Source organism: Mytilus trossulus, chromosome 12 (genome assembly GCF_036588685.1).
Source record: "Mytilus trossulus isolate FHL-02 chromosome 12, PNRI_Mtr1.1.1.hap1, whole genome shotgun sequence".
Classification (NCBI taxonomy): Eukaryota; Metazoa; Mollusca; class Bivalvia; order Mytilida; family Mytilidae; genus Mytilus; species Mytilus trossulus.
The window spans coordinates 14,909,414-14,924,458 of record NC_086384.1 but is presented as its reverse complement, the minus strand read 5'-3'; positions in this window follow the sequence as shown (position 1 = coordinate 14,924,458).

Sequence of the window (15,045 nt, the reverse complement as noted above, 5' to 3'; positions counted from 1 at the left end):
CTTTAGAGTACTCTCTGCTTTTATGAACCATTAAAAGCATTTTCTGCATGTCACTAAAAGAATTATCTTCTATATGGATCAGATGCATTACCATAATCAGGTAATAAAATATCATAAAAGGGAGATAATTGTTGTATAATAGCTTACCCTTAGATGTGATCTTTTACCTAATATTTTAATGCTTTTTAAATTTTTTGCCATTGACACCTTCAATCTCATATTTTATAGTAACAAGACGTTATCATAATTTATTAAATATCATACTTGAGTCAAACTTACGACTTCATAATATATATAACTGAAAGCCTCAAAAGGTTAGAATTTCTGATTGTTAAATTGATAGGATAAGCAGGAGGATACAATGACACTTAATGATATTAAAAAAAGGTGTTAGTAACTGAATGATTATATACGATAATTAAAAATTAAAAGTCACGTTATAAGTATATGGACGTAGAACTTGGAGAAAAGGTCGCCCCCTTTTATGATCTTCCAGATATATATTTTTATCTATAATATTGTCATTCATCATGATTATCCGAAATTGAAATCAACAAACCTCAGACAGGGTGTCATAAAGAAAGGTCAATGTACCGACGAAATGAAGTATTGACCGAAGATCTGATACAGGACAATTCAATAGTCATAGAGGACTATCCTTACATTCGTGTCTCCACTCTAGTCTGATTTAATATGGTGTTAGATTTTTGTCTCTGCATAATCATTTAACTGCGCACAAATGTTCTGAACCAAGGACGTTCGATACCAAAAACCATAGCACAGTGCATAAGTGCTTTTATGTTGATTTGAAAGGTTTAGAAAATTATAAAAATTAACGCATAACAAACAAATGTACTATTCAAAGACCAATTCACACTTAGTGATGCAGTTGAATATAAGCCTCATATTTATGAGTACTAAACTAGCATTTTAATATGCAGTATAGTTAAAATGTTTTTTCTAATGCACCTTTCTACACCTATCATAAAGTAATTTAACTCTATCAAATAAATTCAAAGATTCACACATCTTTCGAATATCAACGCAATTCTCAATACCTCATGTTTGATAAAATGCATATTTCATTAAGGCCTGTGATGTTGAAACTTGCATATATGTGTTTATAGTATTGGTGTAGCTTCATTTAATCTACCTTCATTAGCAACGCTCAAAGGTATTGATTTAAAGGTCAATAATGTAAAGCAACTAAATACGCAAAGGGCTACATGACCTACTGAACTGATGATATCCTCACAGACTAGTCCTTCAGCAGCGATAACGACCCAATGCTATACAATTAAAATAACACTTTATAATTCTGATAAATAAAGACAAGAAGATGTGGTATGATTGCCAATGAGTAAACTGTTCAATAGAGACCAAAATTAAACAAAAACTAACAACTATAGGTCACCATACGGCTTTCAACAAAGCCCATATCTCATAGTCAGCTATAATAGTTTTCTTGAATTACTTTCATTACGAACAGTATCGCTCTAGTGCTGGAAATTGACTTGACGCATGGACTTTATAATGTTGTAATCAATGTTTTGAATTACTCTTTAAGAGTTAGATAAAGAAAAGTAAAACACTACTTAAAGTTGAGATAATTCTATATTTCAATTAATTCGAAATGATACCATAGAAAAAAACTTATGTAAGAATAACACAAATACCGAGGAAATTTCTAAACTGAAAGGCTCTACGGAAATGGAATAATCGAAAGCTCAAATGAATGGATACCAACTGTCACATTCCTGACTTGGTAAGGGCATTTTCATTTGTAGCTAGCCGAACACGGACAAAACAAATCAAGTAAGTGCTTTCAGAATTAATTTTATGATCACACTTTGTTTGAAATAGTATTTCATTCAAATGAAAATAACTCGTCAAATAGGTATATCTGATGTCATTTTTTTTAATTAAGGAATCACTAAATAGGTACCTTCTTGAACGATGGAAAAGCTCCAATACTGACAATCAACGCATGATAAAGACAACACCGCGTACCAATATTCATTATTTCATTACATAATTCAAGGTTTGTTAATTAAATAATTTTTTTGTCCAACGGATGACAAACAGACATTTCCTTGTACAAAGTGGTTACATAATTATAAATTAAGAACATGTAAAATAGTGCATCATTAGAGCACATGGAATAATTAAAATTCAGTATACCTGTATTTCATACGCATTGTTTAAGAAAAAATAACGTTATGAATAACAATGTATTGTTCTTTATTAGTCATTTTAATTAGAGAGAGTTTGAAATGTAAGGCTGGAGAAAAAGATGCTGCTATTTCTATTCTTTCAATAGTATTTAGAAAATGTTTCTGACGATTGACTACACATTGAAGATTCTGAAAGATTAAAATCAAAACGAACAAGTTTAATTAACCCACTGCCTTTCTTCTTAAATATTTATCACTCTAATAATGTAACGTAAAAATGAATATACAAACAGTTTTCAAATGATTGAAGCCTACATAAATGGCTATAAATAAGTGCACTATTCAAGGAAACATTATGAATTTGTAACTGTATGCTTCATGAATGTATTACCACATATTTGATATATAAAGTATATAAGCCAAGGATGGTATCAAATTTTGTCCTATTTCGTTTTATATTTTTAAAATGTTTGTAATCATTTTTCTCTTTAACACATATACACTTTTTCTTTGTCATATGAATAGGGAATACTAATCAAGCTTTTTCTGTTAAGGTAACGACACTACCTGCTTTCTAATTTAGTCCAAGGTGATATGGACACAGAAGAAAGACCAAATCAGAAAGACAATTTGTCACTAACGGAAATAACCCAAGAAACATCAACAGCATCACCAAAGAAAATAAAACAACAAAAGTCAAGGACATTCCCGAACGAAATGACAAAAAAAGCATAAACATTACAAAAATCAACAACAGCTTAGAGGGAAATAACACACGAAAAAATGAGCACCATCGTCAACGAAGTTAACACAACAAAATCAAATTCGTTTCCTAAGAAATACAATAAGTAGATACATGTAACACACACAAAAATCAGTATTCTTGCAGAAATAACACGACACATACTAGTACCATGCCAAAATAAATTAACGAGACAATCCACAACATCCCAAAGGTGAAAAAATACGACATCGCCCATTTATGCAATTATACGACAAAAATCACTAACATTGATGATTGAAAATAAAATGACAAAACCCAATTTCCTCTCCGAAGGGAATAATTGGACTCAAATCGACACCATCCCCAACAAAATTAATTCAATACGATATCAGCATCATCACCAGAGAAGATAACAAGGTTATATAACAATAACATTTGGATTCAAGCTTACACCCCAGTTCTATTGTAATACAGGTATCTTTATGATTATCTAAACAAACTAAGAGTTGAGTTTGCAGCCACAAAGGATGCTAGTCTTGTGAAAATTCCCTCATATGAAAACACGCTATAACAGCAAATCCCACGTGCAATACTTCAAACACAGGTTTGGATGATTTCTCATGTTGCTAAACCAGTGATCATACTTTTCAAAGACTTTGGTTGGTAAAAGGGTAAACACGGTTTGCTTTCGGTTTTTTTTAAGAACCTATGTCAGTAGAAATCATTCAAGACCTTGTGTGTACGTATACGGGCAAGGGAAAACAGCTTGCAATAACAACTGTGTATGCCACGAACAGAAATCCGCGTATGCAAATATTTGTTCAGGTGAAGGGTCTGTCAGATGGTTGTAGAAATTATTAAACTCACCGAGCATTATTGGAAGCAGACAACGATGAAAACGATGACTGATGTCAGGTTTTAAAAAATCCTCTAAAACTCCTTAAAATTTTCGATCCCATTCATATGTCTCTTTTCCACAGCATTGATCTTAGGGAGCCTTAAGTTGATTTTTATGGGGGCGGGGTATGGTTAGGATAAGATTTGAAAAAAGCCACGTCAGGAGTATTGAATACAAAAAGGCAGGCAGGATGAGCAACTTTGACAAATTTAAAAGACAGGATTTCAAATTATGAGGGTCATCAATGTTATAATATAGTCAGGATTAACTCATAAAAAAAGGTGATCGAAAAGATTGAAAAATAAAAAGGCATGAACGAGATGACAACAAACCTTGCAATAATTGCAGGGCAAAATCTTTCATCCTAGGCCCCAATATATTTCTATTCTTTTAGTTTAGTATTTTTGTTATTTTACTTTTTACAGGAATTAGGACACTAATAGTGCATTTGTAGGCGGGTTATTCTGGTATTAAAATATCTTAGACCACTAAACAGGTATCTAGAAAGTCTAGTTTTCTAAATTTTGTCCTGTGTACTATGATTTATCTGTTTGTCTTTTTCTATGTTAGTCATTTTGTTGTCAATTTATTTTCGATCAATGATTTTGATTGTTCCTCTGGTATCTTTTCTCCTCTTTTATTCAACTAAATAATTATATATAACGTCTTTTATTGATACTGTTAATTATTTGTGATCATAGAATGATAATATACCCTGGTAAATACATAATGATCAAATTAACTAAAACAACATCCACAAAATCAAATCTTAAAACGATGTTTTATGACTTAAAAAGGTTTTTGAGCGAACTTATTATAATAATAGAATTTATATGCATTATATGTAATTGTATTTCGTGCCTTGTACGTTCCAATAACGTATAATATATCGTTTTGAAAGATTGAACCTTGAGTAACGGTGCGTGCACGGTATGGTCCATGACCTTGCTTCTAATTCAAAGTATAAAATAGTGAGGATTCAATGCATTGATTAACATTTATAATAACAATAAAACGATATAGTCATACAGTTATATCACCTCGGGTACCATTACATAAGAATATACATCGGTAAGGCATGACATCGATTGGTTCGATTTCACACGGACACAAAATTATCTACTTTTACATTAAAGTCAGGTGTAACTCATTTGTTGTGATTGTTGACTTTGCTGATTTTATTTGTGTAATTACTTTCTAAATAGAACTATTTACTTATATTGTGACGATTGGGATCACCACAGTATACATTCATTCATAGTTCACTATCTATATGTCTTTAGTGCAATTTTACTATGACATAGAAGGAAAAATCCAAGATTGCCTTGACATCTTAAAATGTAATTCTGTGTTGACATGAATTATCATTGATATGCTCATAATTATAAAATTTTATTTAACTGTTTACAAAACTTCGAATGTTTTAAATACTTAGACTTTTTTTACCTCAGGAATTAGTAACAGTAGCTGTATTTGATTGGAAAAAACGTTTACGAATTGTTGCTTCTCAATGCTCTTCAAATTCGTACTTTTTTTTGCTTTTTTAACTTCTTTTTTGTTTGTTTATGTTAGCGTTACTGATGAGTTTTTATTCACTAGCACATCAGTCAACACTTCTTTGTTGACATGAATTATCATTGGTATGGTAATAATTTAGATTACCTGTTAACAAAAACTTTGAATGTTGTAATACAATGGCTGTTCTACCTCAAAAATAGATTATAAGTATCTTAGCTGTATTTTGCAAAACTTGAAGGAGTTTTCATTACTAAATACTTTTCGTTATTTATTAGGCCTTTTTAACTTTTAAACTAGAGCGTCAACAATGAGTGTTTTGTAGACGAAACGCATGTCTGGAGCAAATACAAAATTTCAATATTGGTATCTATGATGACTTCATTTATATCCTCGTTATGTGGTTTCTGTTTGACAGTTGTCTCATTGGAAATTATACCACATCTGCTTCCTTTTTTGATATAAACATGCAAGCCTCACTTCGTTAAAGAACTGCATAATTTTGTAACACAGCATTGATATACACTTTTTTCTTACACCTGAAAGCACCAATTAACTGGACTGATTTGAAAGTGTAACAAAAACCTTCTAATTAACATTGTTTGTTATAGAATACTAAAGACAACATTATCAAAAATAGAACCTGTTTGACGTATGAATGTAGGTCAGGTTATTAAACTTGTCATACTTGTCACATCAAGTGGAATAATATATGCACATGATGTATAAATCTGTTGAAGTGTTTAGCCCTGATAATATATGTTACAACAATATAAATAACTGTTCATTTCTAACACATGTCTGGTTGTGTATCAAACTTAGTATTTATATTTGTTGTCTCCTACTGAAAATATCTTTTAGGTCACGAAAATGATTTATAGCTTAGTTTTATTTTATTGCATACTCGTCCAAAAGTCCTTAAAAAAATTACACGTGAATTGAAGGTGAAGGTGAAGGTGACTGAAAGAAAACCATTATACTGGAGAGGATGTAAAAATGACATGGAATTGTAATCATACTACATTTTTGTCAATAAAAAAAAATGAAATCGGTATGTATAATACAAACAAACAAAAAAAGATTCATTTGATTGTTTTCCTCCATTTGAACAGAAATTTATACAACGCCTTTGAAATTAAATTTATCAATTTAATGATTATTTGGTATTTTGACCGTCAACGCAATGACAAATAAAACGCAATTTTATCCTTGCCCACTATTACAGCTCCGTTTGATTTCTAAAGTCAACTCAAACGCTTATAACGAGTCATGAAAAGAGCTAACAGACACCGGTTACTAATTGAAAACTAAAAACAGAAACAGTACTTTCATTGCATACACGTTTTCCGTTCACGCCAAGTTGTTGTCCAGTTTCTTCGCCTTACGAGTTTGGCTATAACTATCTTTCACCTCATTTTTGCAATTCAAGCCAAATTAATTATATGGTCGGTTTTGACAGAGGTTTATACACAACAAATCCTGTAACACCAGTATTCTTTATTTTACCTGTGAAGACGTCATCATAATTAAATATTTATGTATCTGTCAATCAAAAACATTATTATGATACATACATATATGGAATAAATCACAATTATTTATTGAATACATTTTGTTCATCCTTCCCATCCTAGTTGTAATCCGGATCAATAAAAACTGCCTAACCATTATCAAATCTAAAAAAATAAAGGGTAACTTTCGAGAAAGAATTTAATCAATCACTCTCAGTAGCTTAAACTTCGACAGTTATTGTGAACTAATTACTGCCATTGTGTAGTATTATTTGAAAGTGATCTAGATGCATTTTTATATGAACGAAAGATAAAAAAATACATTTAAATCAAACAATTAACTAATAACTGCTATAAATATATAGAAAAGGGAGTCTCAGCTTATTTTTAATAACTCTGTATTTACATTGTATCACAGATAAAATTTATTCGTTCATTGTGTGTGTTTTATATCACTTCGTTTTTTGATTGAGTTAAGTCATTTCGATTGATATTTTATAGTATGTCTTTCTATGGTGAGATTTCATACTACTGTTTTCAGAAAAAGGATAAGGTTTTGGTACCATTAAAACGTTTCATCCCACTGCAATTTTTTGCACCTACGTAAGTTAGGAATCTGATGTGTAGTGGTTGTCGTTTGTTTATGTGGTTCATTAGTGTTTTCGTTTATCGGTTTTTATATAGATTAGACCGTTGGTTTACGAGTTTAAATTTTAATTTTTTGGGGCCCTTTGTAGCTTGCTGTTTAGTGTGAGCCTAGGTTCCGTGTTGAAGACCGTACATTGACCTATAATGGTTTACTTTAAAAAGTCGTGACTTGGATGGAGAGTTGTCTCATTGGCACTCATATCACATTTTCCTATATCTATACTTAAATGACATCAACAAATCAGATCATCAAGGTTAAAATTCGCCTTTTCTAGAGTCTTGAATAAATCATCATAGACTGCCGAATTAACACAGTTAACCTGATAAAAGAGTTTCGATTAATACATATAAGATAAGTTGTCCGTAAATAAAATATCAAATGGAATGCAACCTTATTGTCCTTCCCTATGCCTATATCACCCTGCTAAGTCGGTACATACTTCTGGTATATCAGGATCTAAGACAAGCAAGCATTATCAGCGACGTCACAATAACCTAGCCGAAATTACCGTATAGCGGGTTATTTTCGCGGGGTGTAAATTAGCCGAAATTATTAGCGACATCACAGTGTGTGAGGACACATTATAAAGCGTAAAACTATCTTAGAGGGTGAAAGACCAGTTATATAACCATAAACAGATCAATTAGACTCATTAGCGATGATTGAATTGAACAGAGTCAAACAAAAACTTAAGCAAACTGCTTGAAACGTGTCGATTACCGGGTTATCTACACAATTATATCATAAAATATCAACCGCTAGCCACAATTTGAACCTTTTTGGCAAGCGAGCGTAGCGAACGAGATTTTTTAGACAAGATGCGCGTCTTGTGTATCATTATGTCCTTCAAAACGATAGTTACAATGCATATTTTACTAGTTTCATTATGTGGGAAAAGTACGTGGTGACCTCTTTTAACTTATAGCTTACTTATTAAAACATTCATATTATATATCATCCACAAACGCGTTCATTACCTAAAAATAGACAATTGAAGCATGAATAAGATTTCTGGCTATGTTTAAGCAATTTAAATATGCAAATAACTATATCTAATTTATTTTTATGAATACTTACCAAACGTTTACGAGTTTGTAATTCAATTCGGAATGTCCACAATTGACTCAGATTCATAAAAGTTATGTAATCTTTGAAATGGTAGATTTATCTCCCTGTAATTTCACACACAGTGTCATTTTAAAAAGAGTCTGTAGAAAACATCGACTTTCCTAATTCAATTTTTATTCATAAAATAACTCAAATATACCAACAATATTTAAGTAGGTTAAAGATATCATGACAATGCTATGCACTTAATTGATTAATGTGCAATACTCTACTCTACTTTTTCTCAATTATATTACTAGGTTAACTAAAACTTTCTGTTACCATATATATATTCTATTTATGCATTTTATTTTTAAGACATGAGTTTTGGTTGCTGCACTGGTACTTTTACGTTTAACGCTATTTTATAATTATGCATATCTAAAAACTAACATTTGTATTTATTTTTTGTTAATTTTGTTTGTTAAATGACGTACAAAGAAACAAAATTTCTTTTGCAATTTTAATAATTACGTCAAAAGTGAAACATTGAGCGAAAATATGCATGACTATTAAATGTTTGAGAAAATAATACATTTTCAGCTTTGTGCGTTGGATGCGCTTTTCTTGAAATGTCTTCACCCGTAACTCTCAAACTCCAAAATATGTTAAACCCAAAATGTATAATTACCTGGCTACGTAAGGCTCTATATGGTCAAAATATATATCTGCAAGGTTAACACCCTAACAATTGCAATGCAGGTGAACGAATATCTTGGTGATTTTAATTTGTATTAAATGAATGTCTTATACTTAAAAGTAATTCAATGTATTACATTTGTTGTCCATTCGTTTGATGTGTTTCATTATTTGATGTTGCCATTTGATTAAGGACTTTCCTTTACGGATTTTCCTCGCATTTTTCATGAATTCTATGAGATAACATGCTTGTTGGTGACCGTCTGCTGCTGTCTTCTCTATGGTCGGGATGCTGTCTCTTTGACACATTTCCCATTTCCATTCTCAATCTTAGAGACATTTGTTTGGTACATTTTGGACTCTTCTATTTGAAAATCATGTAACAAAGTCTAAACTTTCGTTTGATTATTTTTTCCTAGGTTTACTTCTGTTTACAGGCATCTATATGTCTACCATAATGAATCGAATACTACATTTACGCAAAACATACACATCGTATATATATGGAAGTTTAACAAGCAGGAATTACATATGCATCAGATAAGCTTAATATGTATATTTTCAATGGTTAACCATTTGTTTAAATCAAAATTTTATGTGAACTCAGGAATATATTGACTTTGTGTTTTAATTATATGTTAACCACGAGTTATTTTATTTTTTTCCAAACGTTTTGTTCAGTGTATGTCACACATTTAACAGTAATAAAGTACATGTATATGTATTGACATGCAAATGTGTGATAACTGACCTCAACGTAGTATATGTTAACAAAACAAATATTGCGAAATATTTAATAGAAAAGTAAGACAAAATATTATGTCGTAAAAGAGGGACGAAAGACACAAAAGGGACAGTCAAACTCGTAAATCTAAAACAAACTGACAACGCCATGGCTAAAAATGAAAAAGACAAACAGAAAAACAATAGTACACATGACACAACATAGAAAACTAAAGAATAAACAACACGAACCCCACCAAAAACTAGGGGTGATCTCAGGTGCTCCGGAAGGGTAAGCAGATCCTGCTCCACGTAACATCGATGACACGAACTGACGTTCCAATTTTTAACCTGATTTTTGTTTCTCTTTATTAATGTAATGTGTTCGATTAAGAAAACATCTTTACTCTATATTTCACAATACCTTTTAAGAAAAACATCTTCTAATATTAAAATGTAACTTTGCATGTTTAACATTTTTAGCATTGAGGCAAACATTGTTTAGCGATGTTGAAACCCCATGAACAGATTAAAAAGACAAACAAAGGTAGAAAACTAAACTGTTCAATATGTTAAAAGGCCGGTGCATTTCTTGTTGTTCCACTCTGGCAGATATTGTCTTGTTCGTATCAGGCACAACGTTCGGAACTTTTGGTTTTCCTGATCTTCGTATCTAATATAGACTTCTAGCTGTACCAAAATGTCGACATCAACATTTTTTTTGTCTATAGATATCGATCAAATATTTTACAGTTCTTACTAGTATACACATCATAGATTTCGCGGAAATTTTCGATTGCAATATATCCTGTTACACAAGAAAAAAATATTTATATGAGAGGCTGTCATAGTTCAACTATATACGTTTTTTGATTGAGTTAAGTGTGCCAATGGATATTTTATCGTATGTTTTTCTATGTTGTGATGTTATGCTATTGTTTCAGAAAAAGGGAGAAGGTTTGGATCCATTAAAACGTTTAATCCCGCTGCAAATGTTTGCACCTGTCCTAAGTCAGGAATCTGATGTACAGTAGTTGTCGTTTGTTTATGTAATATATACGTGTTTCTCATTTCTCGTTTTGTTTATATAGATTAGACCGTTGGTTTTCCCGTTTGAATGGTTTAACACTAGTACTGTTGGGGCCCTTTATAGCTTGTTGTTCTGTGTGAGCCAATGCTCCGTGTTGAAGGCCGTACTTTAACCTATAATGGTTTACTTTTCAAATTGTTATTTGGATGGAGAGTTGTCTCATTGGCACTCACACCACATCTTCCTATATCTATCTAAATTCTCTAATTCCAGCTTCTCAATGATCTGAAAATAAAAAAAATAGAACAAAATTACTGTTAATATTTAAAATCAAGGTGGATAGTCAATACCTATGACTGCGCTTTAACCACTGATTCTTGGTTTCAATTAAAGCAACAAATATGGGAGGCAACATTATTTTACATATGAGTTTTGTGACAATGTAGAAAGCCGTACAGTAACCTTTTATCGATTTAATAAATAAACTCATCATAAATACCAGGACTAAATTTAGTATATACGCCAGACGCGCGTTTTGTCTACAAAAGACTCATTAGTGATGCTCGAATTCAAAAAAGTTAAAAAGGCCAAATAAAGTACGAAGTGGAAGAGCATTACGGACCAAAATTCCAAAAGGTCATTTGAATTCCAGTGATTAGTTGTCTTATTATTGTTTTATCCATAACACGTCTCAATATTTTTTGTTTGATTTTTAAAAATACATTGCTTATGGTCTTTATGTCGGACTGATCATCCGATTCCAGAATTTTGTTCTCTTGAGTTGTATTTTAAAAAAAGAAAGTCATACATATTGCTGTGATAACTGTTAACACTTGTCAACATACTAATGCTCGTAAAAGTATGAATAAAAAGTAAATGACAATAAATGTCTTCATGTTTACTTCTTTACGAAACATATTTCTAGGGTGAGATTTAAAAAGGTCGTTTGAAGGGTATGTTCGCCTCCTTCTTATACATAACCTAATCCCGAATCAAATACATTTACGTACAATGCCTACATTCGTGATTCCTGAATTAGCCCAAAAACAAATCTGAAAAAGCAAAAATATTGCACATTTTAAATCATTCAAAATACGACCGACAAATATGATAAGTGTAAGGCGACAGGATGCAAAAACTTGTTACATGGAAAATTGGTAACATTGAACTGATGAAATCGAAACGCGTTAAAATGTTAATGTATACTGTTGCATTATTGAACATTAAGAAAAGAAAACTCGTTTAAATCTATTGCATTAATTCACACTTACGAGAGAAATTTGCTTGACCTTTATATATGCTGATGCACCTTTCATCAAATCCAATTGTTGTTACTTTTGTTTCGCATGAAGGTATATAAGTTATCAGAATTACGTATTGATGACAGTAATTATACTTATTGAGATAAAAATAGATAACACGATAACGAAATTAAAAAAAGGATTAGATTCGATTGAACTTTGAAATATGTTGTTGCAACATTGTGCAGACATAAGTGAGATATTTCTCCATCTTTCAATGCGACTATTAGTTTAAATTAAGTTTTGTGGGATAAATCAAATTCAAATTGTTAAATCTTAATTTACTACATATATAACATCATCAGGTTTAAAAGATGTACAATGTATTATAACATATAATCTAAGCAAAAAGTAAATATCCGAAGAGTGAAAATCAAATTACTTGTAGTCATGTAAATCACTTCTAACAAATATGCATCGTTCATTGGGAAACATCTAGTCATCTACCATAATTCCAATACAATCAGACATAGATTAAAACAAAAAAATACAAAGAAAAATATAAAAGAGGAGAATGACAGTGATATTTTGTAGTCTCTGTTAAAATGCTTGACCTTTGAAAGTCTTTTGCTATTCTGTTTCGTCCGGTTTCTACTTTATTTATGTTTTCCAAATTCATTTATATCTAAACGTATTGTCTGTTTTCTGAGCCTTAACGGAAGCTTGAATATCAGTTGTTTCATCAGTTGATAAAACAACCGTTAATCGAATCAGAAGACAATAATAGAATTATCAAATAATAAAGACGATCAACAATAACAGGTTTCGAGGAAGTTATATTCGTCTTTTTTCTAGCAATATATGTTCCGGTACCAATGTGATTTATTTTGTTAGAATACTAACGATTTGGGTAGCATCATCTCGTGTATTAAACTAATTATTTTTTAGGTTTCCTCGAAACCTGTTTATCATTTTTTTAACATCTTTACTTAAAAGTTACTTCTTAAAAAAATCTAACTTCTAGAAAATAACAGAACGGAAAGTCCCTAATTCAATGGCAAAAGCAACATCTCAAAGACATTAAACGAATGGATAACAACTGTCACGTTTGACTTTCTGACTTGGTACATACATGTTTATATGTAGAAAATGGTGGATAAAACCTGTTTTATAGGTAGCTAAATATCACATTTGTATGACAGTCGCATGAAATTCTCTTATATTGACGGATGTTTGCACGAAATAAACAGACATAAAAGAGAAAAAAAAGTCAAAATAGGGGTACAACTGTCAACATTGTTTTATCATCTTATACACTGGATGGAGAGTTGTCTCATAGGCACTCATACCACATCTTCCTTTTTTCTATGATAGCACAAACAAATGAAGGGAAAACAGTAAAGAAAATTATAAGATACATGGACACCACTTTTGCACATATGATAGATACGTGTAACTCAGGCCATCTTGTAGTACTTGTGAAGTAGACAATGACTATTAAACTAAGAGGTCCTTATTTTTTTCTATAAACCCTACGTGACTGAATAGACTACTATCTACCTAAAGTAATTGATATATTCATTGACGAAAAGATTAGGAAATCATAATTATAATGATTAATTTTAGATGTCCAGTAATAAATTTGATCCTAGTCTGAAACTAGTGTACGTGTTCCGAAGAGAGAAGTTTTTATTGTGATCTTATATGATCATTGGTACACAAAGTTGAAATGGCGGCATCGTTGTATTATTAAATAACTAATATACTGTTTATATCTATATTTGGTTTCATTCAAAGGACGATACTAAATTGGTCTTTTGAGGATAGTTTGAGCGACGATCATTATTTTATATTTTTAAAATTAATGACTCTATTCGTATCAGACGTATAGAATTATGTTTATTCAGCAGTATTATTGTAAACTCTTTTAGAATTTAAAGCAACTCTTGAAAACAATTGTTTATTTTAACAATAATTTGATGATGGAATCGTGCAGTCTCCATAACGTATTAGTACTACGTAGAAAAGTATGCGAATTAAACTTATCAAATAAAACAACTATACTGTCTAATGTTTGTTATTGTATGTTACAGTCGGTGGTATGTTTTGTTGACGAATATTAAATTTCACAATAGTATCAAACTCATCTGTCACATTTCATGTGAATAGTTACAGACAAACACGGTTATTTATTTAAAATTAAAAGAATATTCTTACATTTTGTTTCTTTTATCATTTGGTCAAATTATTCTGAAAAAAAAAACAATTTGGTAAATGAAACTGTTTTGTTTTAATTACTTTTGATCTACTTTATATACATTGATTCTTTCAATTTCAAATAAAGGGATAGCTATGATCTTCAACTATAAATGTTTACCTCTTCTAACCATACAAAACTCAGAACATTCACATTGTATTTAAAGAGGTTTTTTGACTGCTTGAAACATCAGCATTGGTAAAACAAAGATTTCGGATTGATTGTTAAAAAGACTGAATATCAAACTCATTACTCAATTTACTTTTAAAAATGTAAAGATTCTAGTATTCACAATGCTTGAAATAACATTTGCAGTCATCCCTTTGTAGGTTGTCATTTACCTTTAAGGGGATTATCCACAACCCAGCTCTACTGCGGTCATGGAAAAAATAAATAAAACCAGTAATTTTATCTACCGAATTGTTAGTTATCATTGCTCTTCAAGATGAGAGGCGAAAGATCCCAGATGGACAGTCAATTTTGGATTCCATTCGGCCATTTCAATTGATTTGACTCGAGCGTCTCGAACACTGGCGAATCTTGTATAAAAAAAGTCGTGTTGGCGTACACAATCGTA